Below are 15,469 nucleotides of genomic sequence, written 5' to 3'. Positions count from 1 at the left end.
TATGGACAAGTTTTGACGATCATATCACCTTCAGGTTTTGTATGTTATTTATTTGAATTTACAAAAACTGATATTAAATTTCATGCTTTAAGATTTGTCGTTCGAGAGCAATGGCAACAAAAACGAATATAGTTGACAATTGCAGACTCGTTTTTATTTAGTTTGTTCACGAGAGATATTCGGGATATGCAAAATCTCTCACGCCCCCTAGCACCGGCTGATAAAGATCTTATAAGATAAAGGGAACATAATGAGAAAGTCTAGCTTGACTTAAGTTAAAAACACAATTTGAAGATTTGTGCTGTCCGTTTTTCCCTTAAAATTGTATCATGCTTTGTAACGCATTAACTCTCAAAATATCACTTTATTTTGCTAGCTATGAGAAACTTGACAATGTTTTTCAGCAATCTTCACAAAACATGACAGACAGTGACATATATATCATATAAAACCCCTCACGGTGTCAAATATTCATAAGCTTGTCTTTTTTTATATAAATTAGTATGCTAGTTTTCAAATCATTTTTATATATAACTATTAATAATCATATGCAATGCGTTATTCATTTAACGATACCGCGATAGGATATATTCTAATAGTTTATGATTTTTGTATATTGGTTTGAATGTGTTATTTGTATTAGAAGATATCGTTAGAAACGTTTTGATGCACCGATATTTTACTATGTAGATTTAATTCAAATATATCCTTTTTCCTACTTTTTTGAAAAAATAAACCAAATATCTTAATGACAGAATTTAAAAGATGCTAAAATGTAATAAATGAAACAAATCCCAGAACAAAATGTGACATGATCACTTTTTATTTTCTGCCATGACAAATAAAGAAGAAACACTTTATTAGAAATTCTTAACATTTTCTTAAGATGAGCCAATAATTCATGTATTGTATTGCAAACATTCCCATAAATCAGTCTTTATCGAAAGTTTTATTTCTAGCCAATTCACGCTCACTTGAATTTTATCTTTTTATGAGCAAATAACAGATTATCGCACTTAAGAATCTCGTGAAATCTCGTGAAATTAGTCTTACTTGATTTACATTATACGTCTGGACCAATCTGACAGACTCATAAACTTCTACATGTGCCTGATTTATGAAGAGTCTGTGTTTCAAAAATTTACTTTCTTTAATGAACAGAGTTTCCTATTCATGCCAGTTTTGCTTTTAATACTTTAAAACTTCATTGGGCTATGACTCCATTAACATTTCTTCTAATTTGTGAAATAAGTGGCTTTTCGCGAAATTTATATTGTTTTTTTTTACAGAAAATGTTAAGCATTAAATGGCCAGTAAAGTATACGTAGATCTACGATTGATTATAAGTATAAATTAAAAAAGTACTGTATTAAAATAAAATCTTTTACAAATTAACATACAAGTTTTTAAAGTGTGTTAAATAAAGTTCTTCTATAAAATATCGTATACTTTCTCATACCTATCGCTTTCTTCGGAAACATGTTTGCAAGTTTCATTCAAACATACAGTATATAATCGGCTTGCATCAGACACCAAACGATCTAAATGAAAAAGAAAATCAAGAAGTTTTTCTCTGATTTATCTTAAACTTATCTTTTTCTAATAACAAGCCCTTTATGCTTTTCTATTGCGCAACACATTGATCCACGAGAGATTTACATCAAAGTAATTAAAACAAGCCAAAGGTCTTTGCTAACTCCCATTGCAAAAACTTTGTATAGCAATATCGTTGCAACGTCGAAATAGAATTTCTACATGTTATTGCATGGTTTGAAAATACTTTACCCTCGGGAGTGATGTCAAAGTGATTTTGCAACGGCTGTAGAATCGCTCATACCCTATCTATATCAACCCTTCAAAACATAAAGCAAATTGGCGTTTGATGCACCTTTACTATTTAGATATGTATCAACATATTATTTATTTCTTTACAGAATGAAACAAAATATATCTTGAATAATCACTTAAGTGAATTCAGCCAAAAGCAAGCAGGCGGGGTGTTACTATTTGATAAATAATTTTAAGTTGTTGATTTAACAATAAGGGATAGTGTTCACAAAGAATATTTTAAAATCACGATGGCGGTGCCGCAATAATATGTCGCAATATCAACTTACAAATTGGAGACGTTTTAGAGGAAATGTTCGATGGTCTTAAATTGATTGCGAAGATGTTATGCTTGCAAGTTTTAACCATTTATTGACTGTACAAAACTGGAGAATATTTAAGACACTATCTATAAAAGAAGAAGAGCCAAGATGAAGTCTGCACTCTCTATGGGCAAAAGTGTCATGCAAGAAATATCTTAAACATTATATATTAAATATATTAAACAGTGACAGAACACAGAACTTGGAATGATTCGGGACAGCACACAACAGAAATATAATGACGTGTTGCTAATAAACTAAGTAAATATGCAGGTTAGTAACCTTCATCCAAACAGGAGCAACACACACTTTTAATCAAATGAACCATTGTCTGATACGTCTTAGTACATGTGTATTACATTTCCCCCCTCTTTATGAAGGTTGGAAATTAATCAAACAAAGGAGTGTTTTAGAAGAACAAGAAATCGAAAGTCCGAATAAAATACATTAGTATTGCGTAACATGCCCGAAGGAACATAAATTAAATTACACAGTCAAACTAATTTCAAAGCATTTAAGCTTTTCTCATAGTATATTATAGTGTTTTACAAGAAATATTCCTATATCTTGCTAAGGCTAAGTCTTGATGCTAACGGCCGTACAATTATTAACCTAACTTGTTCTGACTTGAATCTAAAAGTGCCCATTGTTATTTAGGTGATTTGAATTCCAAAGACTGAATATTGTTCTATTCCATTACGTTAAACAATTTAGACTGGATGGGTGTAAAACAAGTGACTTTCTTACTTCATGCTAGTTTTGTTTCTTTTTGTTTTGTTTTGATATCTATTTGTCGGGTTTTTACGTTGCCCAGACAAAGTAAAGGTCATATGGCGACTTTCTAGTTTTACAGCTGGAGGAAAACATCAGGTGCTCCTTCGTGCATTCTTTCAGGTACGAACGGGTAACTGATTTGAATCCACGGCAGTCAGGGGCAAGTGGTTTGAAGTCAACGATCTTAAGACTCTCTTACCGTGTAGTTTTAAAAGACTTAAGATGAAATGCTTAACTTTGTTCTTTGAATATCTAAAATGTTATTGCTTTCAAAAGTATTTTTATGCTTTTAAATAGTCAGTATTTAAAAATAGAAACGTTTCCAATTAAAAGAAGATTTTTTTTAAACTAGAAGCGATGACTTAAGCCTTTTTATACTGTAACATTTGGCGAATAACTTGGGAGAAAGATGCTTGGCCTTAAGAAATATATTATATTTTTCAAAATCACTTACAGAAAATCTCTCTTTTAATATGACGTCATATATGCTTATAAAAGTTGATATGTGTTGATTCCTTTTTAGTCTTCACTAAAGGCATTTTTGTTGATGTCTGGTATTTTGTATTAATAGCTTCTGGCAAAAAGCATAATTTCTGAAATTAAGTTCCTTTGATTTGAAATTGTAGCATAATTGAAGTAAAAGATCTATCCATAATTTAAACAATCTTGTAATGAAAATGTAAATTACTATACAAAGCCTTTATACTCTATCTTCTGATACATTCTTTGTTTCGTCTTAAGCGTCAACAGCGTAAAGAATGATTGAATGAGTGAAAGCAAAACATATCAACAAATACTTTAATTCAAGTAATAAAGCACATGTTTTAGATTTGATATAAAATAAGTGTTATTAATTTAAAAAATACAACATTGATATTTATTTTTATATTAATATATATCATTTATATTATAAGATGATTGCCAAAAAGGTAATTAAAGATTTTAAACATATGATATTTAAATATAAAAAATAATGAAACAAATTTCTGAGACAAATACAAACTTTTATATCGCAGACAATTAAATCATAACATTGTAAATAAATGATAGCGAATTTATTTTTATCCGGAATATTTATTTTCAAACAGAGATACAAACGTTGTAGATTTTTTACATTGGCTACGGATTGAACTTGGCTGCAAATTCATCCAAAAGAAAAAAAAGGGTTGAAGGTAAAGACCAAGAATAACTTAAAATTTAAAATGTGAACGGTCGTTTTGTTGTTAATGATTGATAGGTCTGTGCTCAGCTCATCTGCATATGGTAAACAATATCTCAACATCCATCAAAAACGAATGCTAATACAAATACAAGTAGAAATAGCTGAAAATTAGAAATTAATGACCCTTGTTCCCATTTTTTCCAATAGGAGTTTGCAAACTTTTTGAGTCTTTCTTAATGTTAGTTCTCCATTTCGTTCTTTTTTGTCTCAGTTCACAAGCGTACAAATCTGAACTCCCCTGATAGGAAAACAATGTTTGATAAATTACGCTATAAAGCATAGACGGACAGAGCCTATTAATAAAATAACTGTCATCCATTTAATGTATGTACCAGTAACGATGTTTATTTCAGGTTAAGATCTCAGGCAGTCAGGATATGTATCTAAGAATTATAAAACCTGTGCTTTTACCCTGTGAGTTTCATATTCTTATAATGTGTTTTAATGTTTGATAAATACGTGGAAAGCGCAATTTTAATGAGATAACTCGTGGAATATATTATTTTGGATATAAAATTCACTGTATATTTTATAGTGTCAGGTAACGAATAATTTCAATGGAATAGAAATGAAAATAAAATTTGAATACAAAGTGCGAATAAATTAGTTAAGTTTTAATTGTGTTATTGGAATAAACAGAGACGTGTAAAAAGTGAATGCACGTTTTTTTTGCTGTGTTCTTCCATTTTCCGTCCAAGGATTTCAGTTTGTACAGCACAAGAAAATGGCTTAATTTATACCTTTAGAAAACATTTGATTATACAAGAAAGTATCAAGAATAGAACGATTAAACATAATCATTACATTGGTAAACTAATCAAGCAAACTAGTCACATCATTTACTGACGCTTGGAACTATGTTGTTCCGTATTGGCATTTTGAAAAAGAAATGTATGCTACGACCTACAAATAACTATTTCAGATGTCCCCATAAACTGTCGCCTTCAATAAGTCATTATAAGATGAATAATTATGATGATGTATTTTACAAGAAATATCAAAACATCATTACATTATTATTTTGACAGCTAGATAAGATTGTTGATGGATCTCACTTCACTACTTACATATTGGAAATAATGTCATCATTAATTTACGACAAACTTCAATGCATCATGATGTAAATGATATATGCGTTACATTGTAGTATCCAACATCCCCCCAACACCGCTCTTAAAGTTATTGTTTTTTTTACTATAATACTGTATACTAAAATATCTCAAGATGCGAGGAACAAAATATTCATCTGCCTTTAACTAGTAGTAGTTTAAATAATAATGTTATTCTGTTGCATGTATAAAAGCCTATTTGAAAGTATATATGTTCTAAGCTTTTTTTACAAGTACAATAGAATATATATATTCTAACATATAACTTAAAACACTTTAACATAGGGCTTATTTTCATTAATGGGCCGTATTGGACAAACATCAATTTTCCCCCTTTCAAAATCATTTAAATATTGAATGATGTTTCCTCAATAATTATTAATGGAAGATAATATGAGTGTTTTAATTGTAGAAATACTTTTACTTAAAAAAATGTGTAGTTTTTTCTTTTTTGAAAAAAAGTCGTATCATCTGATAATGTTACTTTATTTATATTTAATTTTAAATTAAACTTTGTTTTTAAATCTACAAATGTCAAACAAATAAACAACAATATTTTAAATGTTTGCATATTTTTTAAATTATTTTATTGCAACAAATAGTTGGTATTTTCCGCTTAAATTATTAATTGACACTGATACGAAAAATTAATATCCAAACATATCTAAAATCATAAAACAAAACACAAATGATTTAAAAAACTACAATGTTACACGAAGAATTTTTTTTTATTACTGTATTTTTGGAGACTGCAAATACAAATAAATACTTGTTTTACGGAGGAAAAACAGTAGAATTTTGATATCTTTAATAAACATAGTGTACTTTTTTGTACAACTTAAACTGGTTAGAAACAAAAATCAAACACCAAATGATACAATAAATTTAGGAAATCATTTTAAGCCAAACAATAGTAGAAAAGTGAAAAATGTGAAAATTCCCGATTTCTTGCCAATCATTTTTTCCATATTACATTTCCATTCTGAAATTCAGGAAAAGTCTAAAACCTTAAACCGATACAATAATAGTATTTAATACATGTTTTAAATATATCGTGTTTTTCCCGTTCGAGCAGTGCTGAATTACATTTCTTCATTTTTATTTGAATATATTAAATGTTCGTTCATATATCACAGAAAAATAAAAATATATAATTCACTGCAATACAATACATGCTTCGGAAAAAAATTAAATATAAATATGGAATAGAAATGTTGTTCTTTTTCTTAATAAAAAAAATAATCCTATAATCAATAATGATGGAAATGCAAAGGTATTTATTTAGACGGATCAGTTCCTATTAATTTTTTATCAATTTGAAATTTGAAGTTTTTTACGCGACTTTTTTCAATGAAGATATATTCCAAAGAAATGAACAATATCATATAATTTGTATTCTGTCAAGTTAATTTAAGGCTATATGAAAGAATGCAATTCAAAGAATATACGAAAAAGAAGGGAGAATTTCACTACTGCATTTTGACCAATACAGCCAGAAACTTGCGAAAACTGATTCTATATTCTTTCTTACGCATCGATCAATGGCGACGATAATATTTACAAAATTGTTGAAGCCAGTTGATAAACGGAGTGCTTTATACAAAATTCAACTGGCCTTTTTGCAATAAATTTAATTTTGGTACCCATTTTCAAAATCAGATATGACAAAGAACAGACAAATCTGGCACGACGTGATCAATGACTTTTTACACCTTCCCCCCTCCCTCGACGGTAATATCAACTAATATATTAAGAATCAAACTTTAAGATTTGCGTCAAACTTACAAGGGTTTAGTTCCGACATGTTTTGTAAAATCTGTAGAAACACGCCTTTTTAAGGACGGACACTTAAAGTGTCAACGGAAAAAGTCTAAAAATGAATTGTTCAGTTTAATCCTTTTTATACATTACACACCGTTTGTGTGACGGATTGTTATGCGCACTAAAGGAATGTTGTTATTTAACAAACGGATTTGAATAAATTAAAGCATTTTTGTATGACTAACAATTTCGTATTGTATGTTTCTTTTAAAAAATACGATTTAAAATATTCACGGGCGAGGTTTCTTTTTGTTACAGAGGTTTCGTCGTGTCTCAATTAAAAGCCGATTTTGGGCAGAACTCTCTTGCGAGAACTCGAAGCTTCATGAATTAATATAAGCTTGTATTTACAGGTCGAGGGCCTTTTATTCAGGTTTCCCCCTAGATGACGAAGACATGACAATACTCACGAATTATCGGTATTCAGGACTCAGGTTCGCCTGTCAAAACGACGACGTTGGGCTGTAAGAGCGGAGAACGACTGTCTAGCCCTGTCACTCAAATCTGAAAACAGAATTATATAGATACCTGAAGCAACATTGCACGAACATATTAAATTGATGGGTATAGAATAACGCGGGTGTGCTGTGAAAACTAGCGTGTACTATACACCGGAGAAATTGTCACGAGCAAATGTCAAAATAAAGAATACGTATCGGAACAAATAAAGTATTTTAAATAAAACTAATTTACTCAATCTGTGTAAAAAATATACCTAAGAAGCAAAGTAGGTTGTTGTGACATTGAACGATAGTAAGAAGTCGAAAGGATTGCATTGCTTTTCTTTGGTCCTCTAGAATTTCTGAATCGATCAATATGGATAATTGGGCATGATTTCGGATCTCTTTTCTCGTACGAATGACTAAGTATTGAGGAAAAACAAAACAGAAAAAACATAGCCAAGAAAGCAAAAAAAAGTTGACATAAGGAATCTAGTTGAGGGTTTGATGACTTATGTATTCAAAACAATACATATTGCCGAACAAAATGATATAAATGACTAACATTCAATACAAAATATTCTCTGTTGTTTTTATTTCACTTCAGTTCTTGCATCTGCATCCTATTTACTGCAATGTTTTTACTCATTACGAAAGTTCAAAGGGTTCCGAGTTGAAAAAAACAAACTAAAATCATTACAAAATAATGTCTGAGAACAAACAAATTGAATCCGTTGTCAAGCTTCAGTTAGGTTTCGGTGTTTTTACAAAACTGATAATTTTTTATGTTCATAAACATATTGTGTCGGGAAATATTTCCAACTGTATTCGTTATTTATTTGAGTTAAGCTTTACAATAATCACATGTGGACTATTTCTAAAACATTATTTAGACTTTCATTTTCTATCATAATAGTTGTTTCTTTGCATTAAATGCTAAAATAAAACCCAGGCAGCAAAACAATTTGAATATCAATTAAACAAGTTGCGAGAAATATTATTCAGAATTGTTGAAAGCTGCCTTCGAATTTGACGTCTTCATAGACCCCATACGTGGTTATACAACACAGGCATAATAATTTCTTGCTTTTCTAAGCACCTGTACAAATATTAATTATATTAGTATTGTTTGCCTTTTGAGGACCGCTTACCAGTAAATTACAAATATATACATAACATTATACGTATAGCCAATTACAGTCTCTAGAACAGTGGTTTCAGGTTACAGTCGCCCGTATTAAGTCCTTTATTCTAAAATTACTCTATGTTTGTTTTTTTGGAGACCCATGATCTCAAATAATGGAAAATAAATATAAATATTTAATAGAATAAGAAAATCAGTGATTCGAGACGTCGATATTCGTATCCAGCTAAAACGTACATGCTATTTTCGATCCAATGGTTTCCCAAAACTGCGTGGACCCTACAGTTCAATAAAGGTTTATCGGTCTGCGTCAATTATTCTTTTGTCATGCGCACTGCAAGCTTCTAAAATAATCAATTTATTTTCATTTGCAGATCGTATGGACACAAGCGCGTTCTAGACAACATGGCATCCAATGATTTATAGCCCATGTTGTCTCTATTTACCGTGCCAGACACATCTCCAAAGGATCAAGAACTTTACATCGATGATTTCCTACGATAATTTCAATCTGAATGCCATGTATTTGTTCAATTGACAACATCTAGAGTAACATCTCTTCCCTATTGCTGTGATAAGACGTGTTTTTGTGTTGGACGTCACTCTATTGACCATGTGGTTTATACAAATAGTTTATTAGTCTTATCAAAAACATTTATTAATATATCATATTTCTGCATGTAGTTATACGTCTATATATTAACATTTAACCCATGGACACGGAGATACATAATTCTTGTTTTGTGTGTTGACGTATTGACAAAAGCATCTTAATAAAAATTAAAATAATACCAGTTTCTTATTTAGTTATTTCAAACTGAATTGAAGTAAATATTCTGTGAAAAGGTTCTGAATTTTTGTTTCGCAAAAATCTGGAATGAGTCGTTAGCAATATCATGTTCTAGCATGTAAATTTGACTTGCACGATTCTGTTTTCCAAAAATAAATTGCGATATAAAATATGTGCCAAAGTTTACTTTTTTATGCGTTTGTTTTTATTTCATATTATATTAAAATAGAAATCACAGCTGTTATAAAAGAAAGTTTAGATTTTTTTCGTTTTTCAAGATTTCGTTTTTTACCACAAGAAAATACAAAAACAAAACAATACACAGACAAACTACTATCAACAATTATAAAGAACTCAATAAATAAATAAATAAATAAACAAATACACGAACACGCAATTTTCTAAATTACTCATTTGAATTTATGTTGCATTTTATTTTTTCTGTAATTTTTTGTAGAGAAGTTCACGTGGGCTTTGCAAAATGGCCACCAAACAGAGACAAATCCCAGTTATCAGCTACATTTTTTTAGAGCTGGCATGATTGCGATAGTTTTAAAGTAGAAAACCGAATACTCTTTAAGCCGGTGCTAGGGAGCATAGAAGATGTAGCAGTTTACAATATTTCTCACGTGAAGACTATCTTACCGACTTGCCATTTTTTACCAATTTATTTAGTTTTTGTTTTCCTTGCTCTAAGAAGATTTCTCTTTTCAAAGAAAAAATGACAATTTGTAAGCAGCAATTAATATTTGATAAAAACTTTAAAAGTTCATAGTCAACAAGCATTAAATTAATTGAAATATGTTTTGTGAAAATTCTCTGTTCATTATCTAATGATAATCTACACAACTGAAATTAAGTTGAATTATGATATTAAAAATATGTATGGTCATTAAATATATAATTTACTTACATCAAACAAATTATCATATGAAAATGTTTATGATACATGTAAATGTTATGTTAAGTCAATATCCTAATAATTCTCACAAGCTTTCATTAATTGTTTGACAAGAATGGTAGATTGTTTTCAGGATGCAATATAGATAGTAAACTTTAATAGTAAACATAATATATGTAATATGTAACAATGTTACTGACAATTTAAACTTTAAAATTGATTCCAATCGGTTCAAAAAATCGATCAGTCTTTGCCATTAGTTAAGAGCAAGGGCACTCTGCACGCCCATGCAGTCAGTCACTGCCCTATACTGTTGGATAACTAACAGAAAAAGGTGTTATTTCTATCTACTGTATACAAAACGAACATCTTCTTTTTGCGCATTAAAAAAATATATTATTATGACGTGTATTATTAATTTCTAAATAGTAATACAAAATACTGTATGTTAAGCACTTTGATATAGCTGATTCCTGATTAGGGTACTAGTATTAATTTTTTACACATATGTTTTATAAACATACAGCAAAGTATGGCTCTCCACATACTTGGTCCTTGAAAATATACATATCTCGTATTTAATGTCAGATTGTTTTGTTTGTTTGTAAGTATAGCCTGATCTTATGTTAAATAATTGTTATTTGAGCCTCATTGTACCTTTTATTCATGTTGACCTCATTGTTTCTATGTTTGTACATGGAATGAGAGATATAAAAGTTTTTGACATGACTTGACTTGACTTTATAATGTACAATTCACAAATAGAAGCCTAGAAATGAAATTTAGCAGGTTAAGTGTTAAAGTCAATAAAATGTTGTGTTTTCAAAACGTTATGTTTCCTATGTTAATATAGCGTATGTTTATAAAGATTTCACTCATATTTGATATATTGAAATTTTGCGTATTTTCGCCGGAGACAGACGTTAGTTTTATGAAATAATAAAAAGTTAAAATCAAATCAATAAATATACGTTTTTCAATTTCATCACTTTTTTGCATTTTACTTAATAATTTTTCATTCATAAGTTTTTATTTCTGAAACGTTTAATAAAACTTGAAAATAAAGGAATACTATATACCAACCCACGAAAATAACGTTCCAATCTGACAAATGACAAGCCAGAACAATAGAGCATTGCAACGCTTAGGTAGTAAAACAGCCATGAAACGCTGCAAAATTATGAAAATTGGTCATAAAAGAGTAGTAAAAAGTCAATTAAAGTCACTCGGTGTAATTTTAGAACGTTTCATTCAGAATTCGGGATATGGGGCTCTTGATAGCAGTTTTATATGAATGGAAACATTATATGTCGCAAATGAAATTTCTAAAGCACACAAAAAAGCAGTAAATATTATATTTGACATTTTATAGCTGTGTTAAATATTATTAGGGGATTATTTTGAACAGTTTAATATCTGATGAAATTTATATCCTTTAAAACGTTACAGTTGCCTTGCTATTATAGTAAGGTTATAACAGCACTTTTGATCTTATAATGAATAACATTACATACAGTGATGGTACTCTGAAGTTAGAACTTGTGGCATTTATTCATTGTGACTGATTCCATATTGTACGATATCAGGCCGTTTTCGAGGCGAAAAGGCAAATGCACGACAAACATTAACATGTCGTCTGTTCGTGCTTCTAATATTTCGTCAATTTGCACGAAAACACTACAATAGTTTTTTTTTACTTTCTATTTTTGTGTGTGTGTATTTTTGTCAATGCTGTACAAACTACAGAAAAACACGAAAAGTCAACAAACAGTAGTCTCTTGAATTTGCTGTATCGACGAAACGAAGAGCAATATTACGTAATTATTGTGCGTAATTCATTAAGATAAAATGATTTAACATTTGATACAATGACGCGCTTGCTAAATTAAATCATAAAATCGATTTATAATGTTAGGAAATTATATCGTAATGAAGTTTTACCGAGATATTAAATGTTTTACGTCATATTAATTTGGTTGCAACATAACATATCATGTTACTTCACATAACCCCAATATTCTCATAACTTTCAGATTATTTCAAAGGAAGTGTTCCATTTTGAAACCGTATTTTACTACAATCTCTTTTATATGATAAACTGATGAAATTATGCTATGATTGTTTTAGGCAATACATAACATTTACGAAAATGAGATTATGAAAAGTTTATTAACGCCGTTACGTAACAAACAAAATGCATGAAATAAAAAGAAAAGAAAACAGTAAAAACAAGTGTTTGAAACTTTTTTAAACATTTCATTTTAGTTTAGATCAGAACTTTTATTTTACGGTTAAATCAAAACTTTGTAATATGAAATGTTCAATTAACTTAAAATAAATAAATTATACAAGTAAGCACAACTGTATAAATACTTGAAATAATGGTATTTACTGAACGTAATGAACAAAAAAATACATTCAACAAAAGAAAGTTTTTCCACTGAAACAATAGTTATACGAGTATCTTATAATACTAATAAGAATAATATTTTAAATACTGAGCGAAGGTATTCAAATAACTGTTCCGTGTTAAGCTGATAGTAAAAGATTTAAAAAACTTAAAATCAGCCAAATAAAATAAATATTATTTACTCACATTTGTATTAATCGACGTTATTCCAACATTAAAAGTATAGATAGTATTGGTGGCACGTGTAAATGTAGTTGTTTCACGTCTGCGAGTCTATTTTTGTACATTATTGTTGAACGACGAAAGAACTAGGAAGACAAATAGCTCTATTACAGTTAATATAATATCGAGTTCCCGTGTAGAGTAACACTTGGCAGTTAAAAACCTAAAAATGAGCAGGCCATGCCCGCTTTTAAAGGGATTGGCAATATAAAATGTATGTAAAAACATTTTATTCAAAAAAACGATTGATGTGGGCCGTATTGAGTTTCAGAAACCCCATGTTGCGTATACATATATACAGATAAAATGTTAACCACGGATATTAAGTTATTTTTGATACGTACCTAAGGTTGATATTTGGATTCCTAAAGAAATAAACACTTGTTTCAGAAATAACAACTTCGTTCTTGAACTGTTATTCAAAGCTTAAATATTTTAATAAAACGCAGTTATGTTCAATTTTCTGTTTTGGCATGTACCTTGTTCAACAACTTAAGAAAGGTTGGGTTAATTCATTTTCTCCAATGTACGTCAAATTATTTTATCTAAAATTAAAAATAGATCATAGTCATTTTTAAAATGTCTTGCCTATAAGACTTAGTAAGCTTTTCATTAATACACACCATAAAGGTGAAGATGGTGCAATATACAATTGATTGTTGACATCGTCGATTAATGACACAAAAAAAAGATGCACAAATGGGCTAAAGAATGTCTTGTACTCGTAATTTTAAAGAAGCAGACTTGTAACTATCATGATAAACCTGTATAGCTTTGTTGATTTTCTTCTTATATATGACCTATATAAGGCTAAAGCCTAACGAACTAAATAAAACTATAAGCTTCAGTTTAATAAAATCGCCTTTAATAAGACTTTTTCGACATGACAATTAAAACTAATAGGGCAAAATAGAAACAATTTTGATAAATAATAACCCAAATTCAAGCATGCAGAACAAGCGCAACACGGCGATGAGCATAGAGATGACACTATCGCTGTCAAATATGATACAACAGATTAAAGCATGAAAGAGTCAATATAAAGCTGTGGCCAACCTTTAAGTAAGAAGTAAGGGAATTCTCAAAATACGTAGAGAAATTTTGAAAACACGAAAGAAAATTCTCAAAACACGTAAGGAAGTTCTAAAAAACACAGGGAAACCTGAAAACACGAAGGGAAATTCTGAACACACACTCAAAACATCAAAATTTGTTTGTCTGGAACCAACACAGTATAGGTCATATGTCGCCGAAACAGGATAGATGATTTGGGCTAACCTCCGATATTAACAGTCCTCAGAACATGAACAATCGAGGATTCCCGGAATTAAATAGTTGTAAGCATGAATGCATATAGATGTTTGAATAATCTTAATCCATAACCTCACACAAAAGTAATAATCAAACTCAAAGAATGCGAACGTATTCGGCAAACATAGTACGATCTGGATAACATTTCCAAAGTCAAAATAACAAAAAAACTATTTTAGAGCGGCATTTACATTTCTTCAATTGTATTATCTACTTTCTTGGCTCTTACGTATCGTAAGACAAAATGTAAAACGTGATTGTCGAAAATAAATGAGTGCTAAACATACGATATTCAGAAAGAGGAGACGAGACGGAGACTTTCCGCATTGATTGGAAAACGGACACCAATTTCTTACATATAAAAGGGTTAACATTTAAATGTCAAGTAAGCGTTAATCAAACAAGGAAAGATGTTTTACTTTTTTTATTTTGTTCATTTGCAATTTTAATCGCTAAAATTATCAGAAATATCAAAAGCTTCTCTTCGATTGTTCTCTAAGTTAATTTCTTTTCCTTGTCACCAATATTGAAAAGTTGTTAAGAATAAAGATTAACAGGATCCAAATGGGAAGGGGCAGACAAACTGGTCGAATGATGGACCAGTTACGAACCAAAACGGGGCTTTAGTTTAATTATCAGTGAAAAAATTTGAAGGAAAAAAATGAAAGGTGGGAGAAAAGTAACGGCGAAGTAGAAAATAAACAGAAACGCAAATAGCAAACGAACATTTTTAGTCAAGACATGACAAAGGAGCAAGGTGAGACGCACTATAAAAAACAGCAATAGTTAAAACACTACTGGAGAATGGTGACCAAACCTCATTCTCAGTCCTAACATATTCTGTGATACGAGACAGTGAAAATAAAGCGATTCCCCGCCAAATGAACTTCTAATATTTGTCATAGAAAGCCTGACAAAACATTCAAATTTGGAATATGCCCGCAAATTGTATAATTTTGGCATTTACATATGTTTGCATCTAAATATCGAAATAACTATTTTGTACTTATAAGGGGCATTGACAAGAGAACCGCTCAAAATGGGTCCTGCTGGGTTCCGTATCGGTGTTAAGTTGTAACTAGGTTTTGTTGGGGGCTGCGGTTGTTAAATACCGCCTTTCCTCATGAAGCTTTGTTCTCATTCTTCACAAGCACCGGCTTTTAAAGGTGTGCTCT

General features: G+C 30.1%; 1 protein-coding gene and 1 long non-coding RNA gene across 6 annotated transcripts in view; one reads left to right on the top strand and one right to left on the bottom strand.

The window, feature by feature from the left end:
- LOC132739023 (homeobox protein HOX3-like) overlaps positions 1 to 15,469 on the bottom strand; it is a 74,895-nt gene that overhangs the window by 42,730 nt on the left and 16,696 nt on the right. For 3 of the 5 annotated variants that reach the window (XM_060726669.1, XM_060726664.1, XM_060726668.1), the window contains exon 2: positions 7,487 to 7,580. The gene's annotated coding sequence lies outside the window, so the exon portion shown is untranslated. Of the gene's footprint in view, positions 1 to 7,486; positions 7,926 to 12,947; positions 13,124 to 15,469 lie in introns of those variants that run through there. The other 2 variants (XM_060726667.1, XM_060726666.1) reach the window with 2 other exon arrangements.
- Positions 4,159 to 9,449, top strand: LOC132739024 (uncharacterized). The gene is made up of 2 exons (XR_009626947.1): positions 4,159 to 4,560; positions 9,035 to 9,449. It is a non-coding gene; the product is annotated as an uncharacterized LOC132739024 (long non-coding RNA).

This window comes from Ruditapes philippinarum, unplaced genomic scaffold (assembly GCF_026571515.1).
Source record: "Ruditapes philippinarum isolate M1 unplaced genomic scaffold, ASM2657151v2 ctg1_1_1_1_1, whole genome shotgun sequence".
In the NCBI taxonomy this organism is placed as follows: domain Eukaryota; kingdom Metazoa; phylum Mollusca; class Bivalvia; order Venerida; family Veneridae; genus Ruditapes; species Ruditapes philippinarum.
Note: the sequence above shows the minus strand (reverse complement) of the source record. Positions and strands in the feature narration are given on the sequence as shown.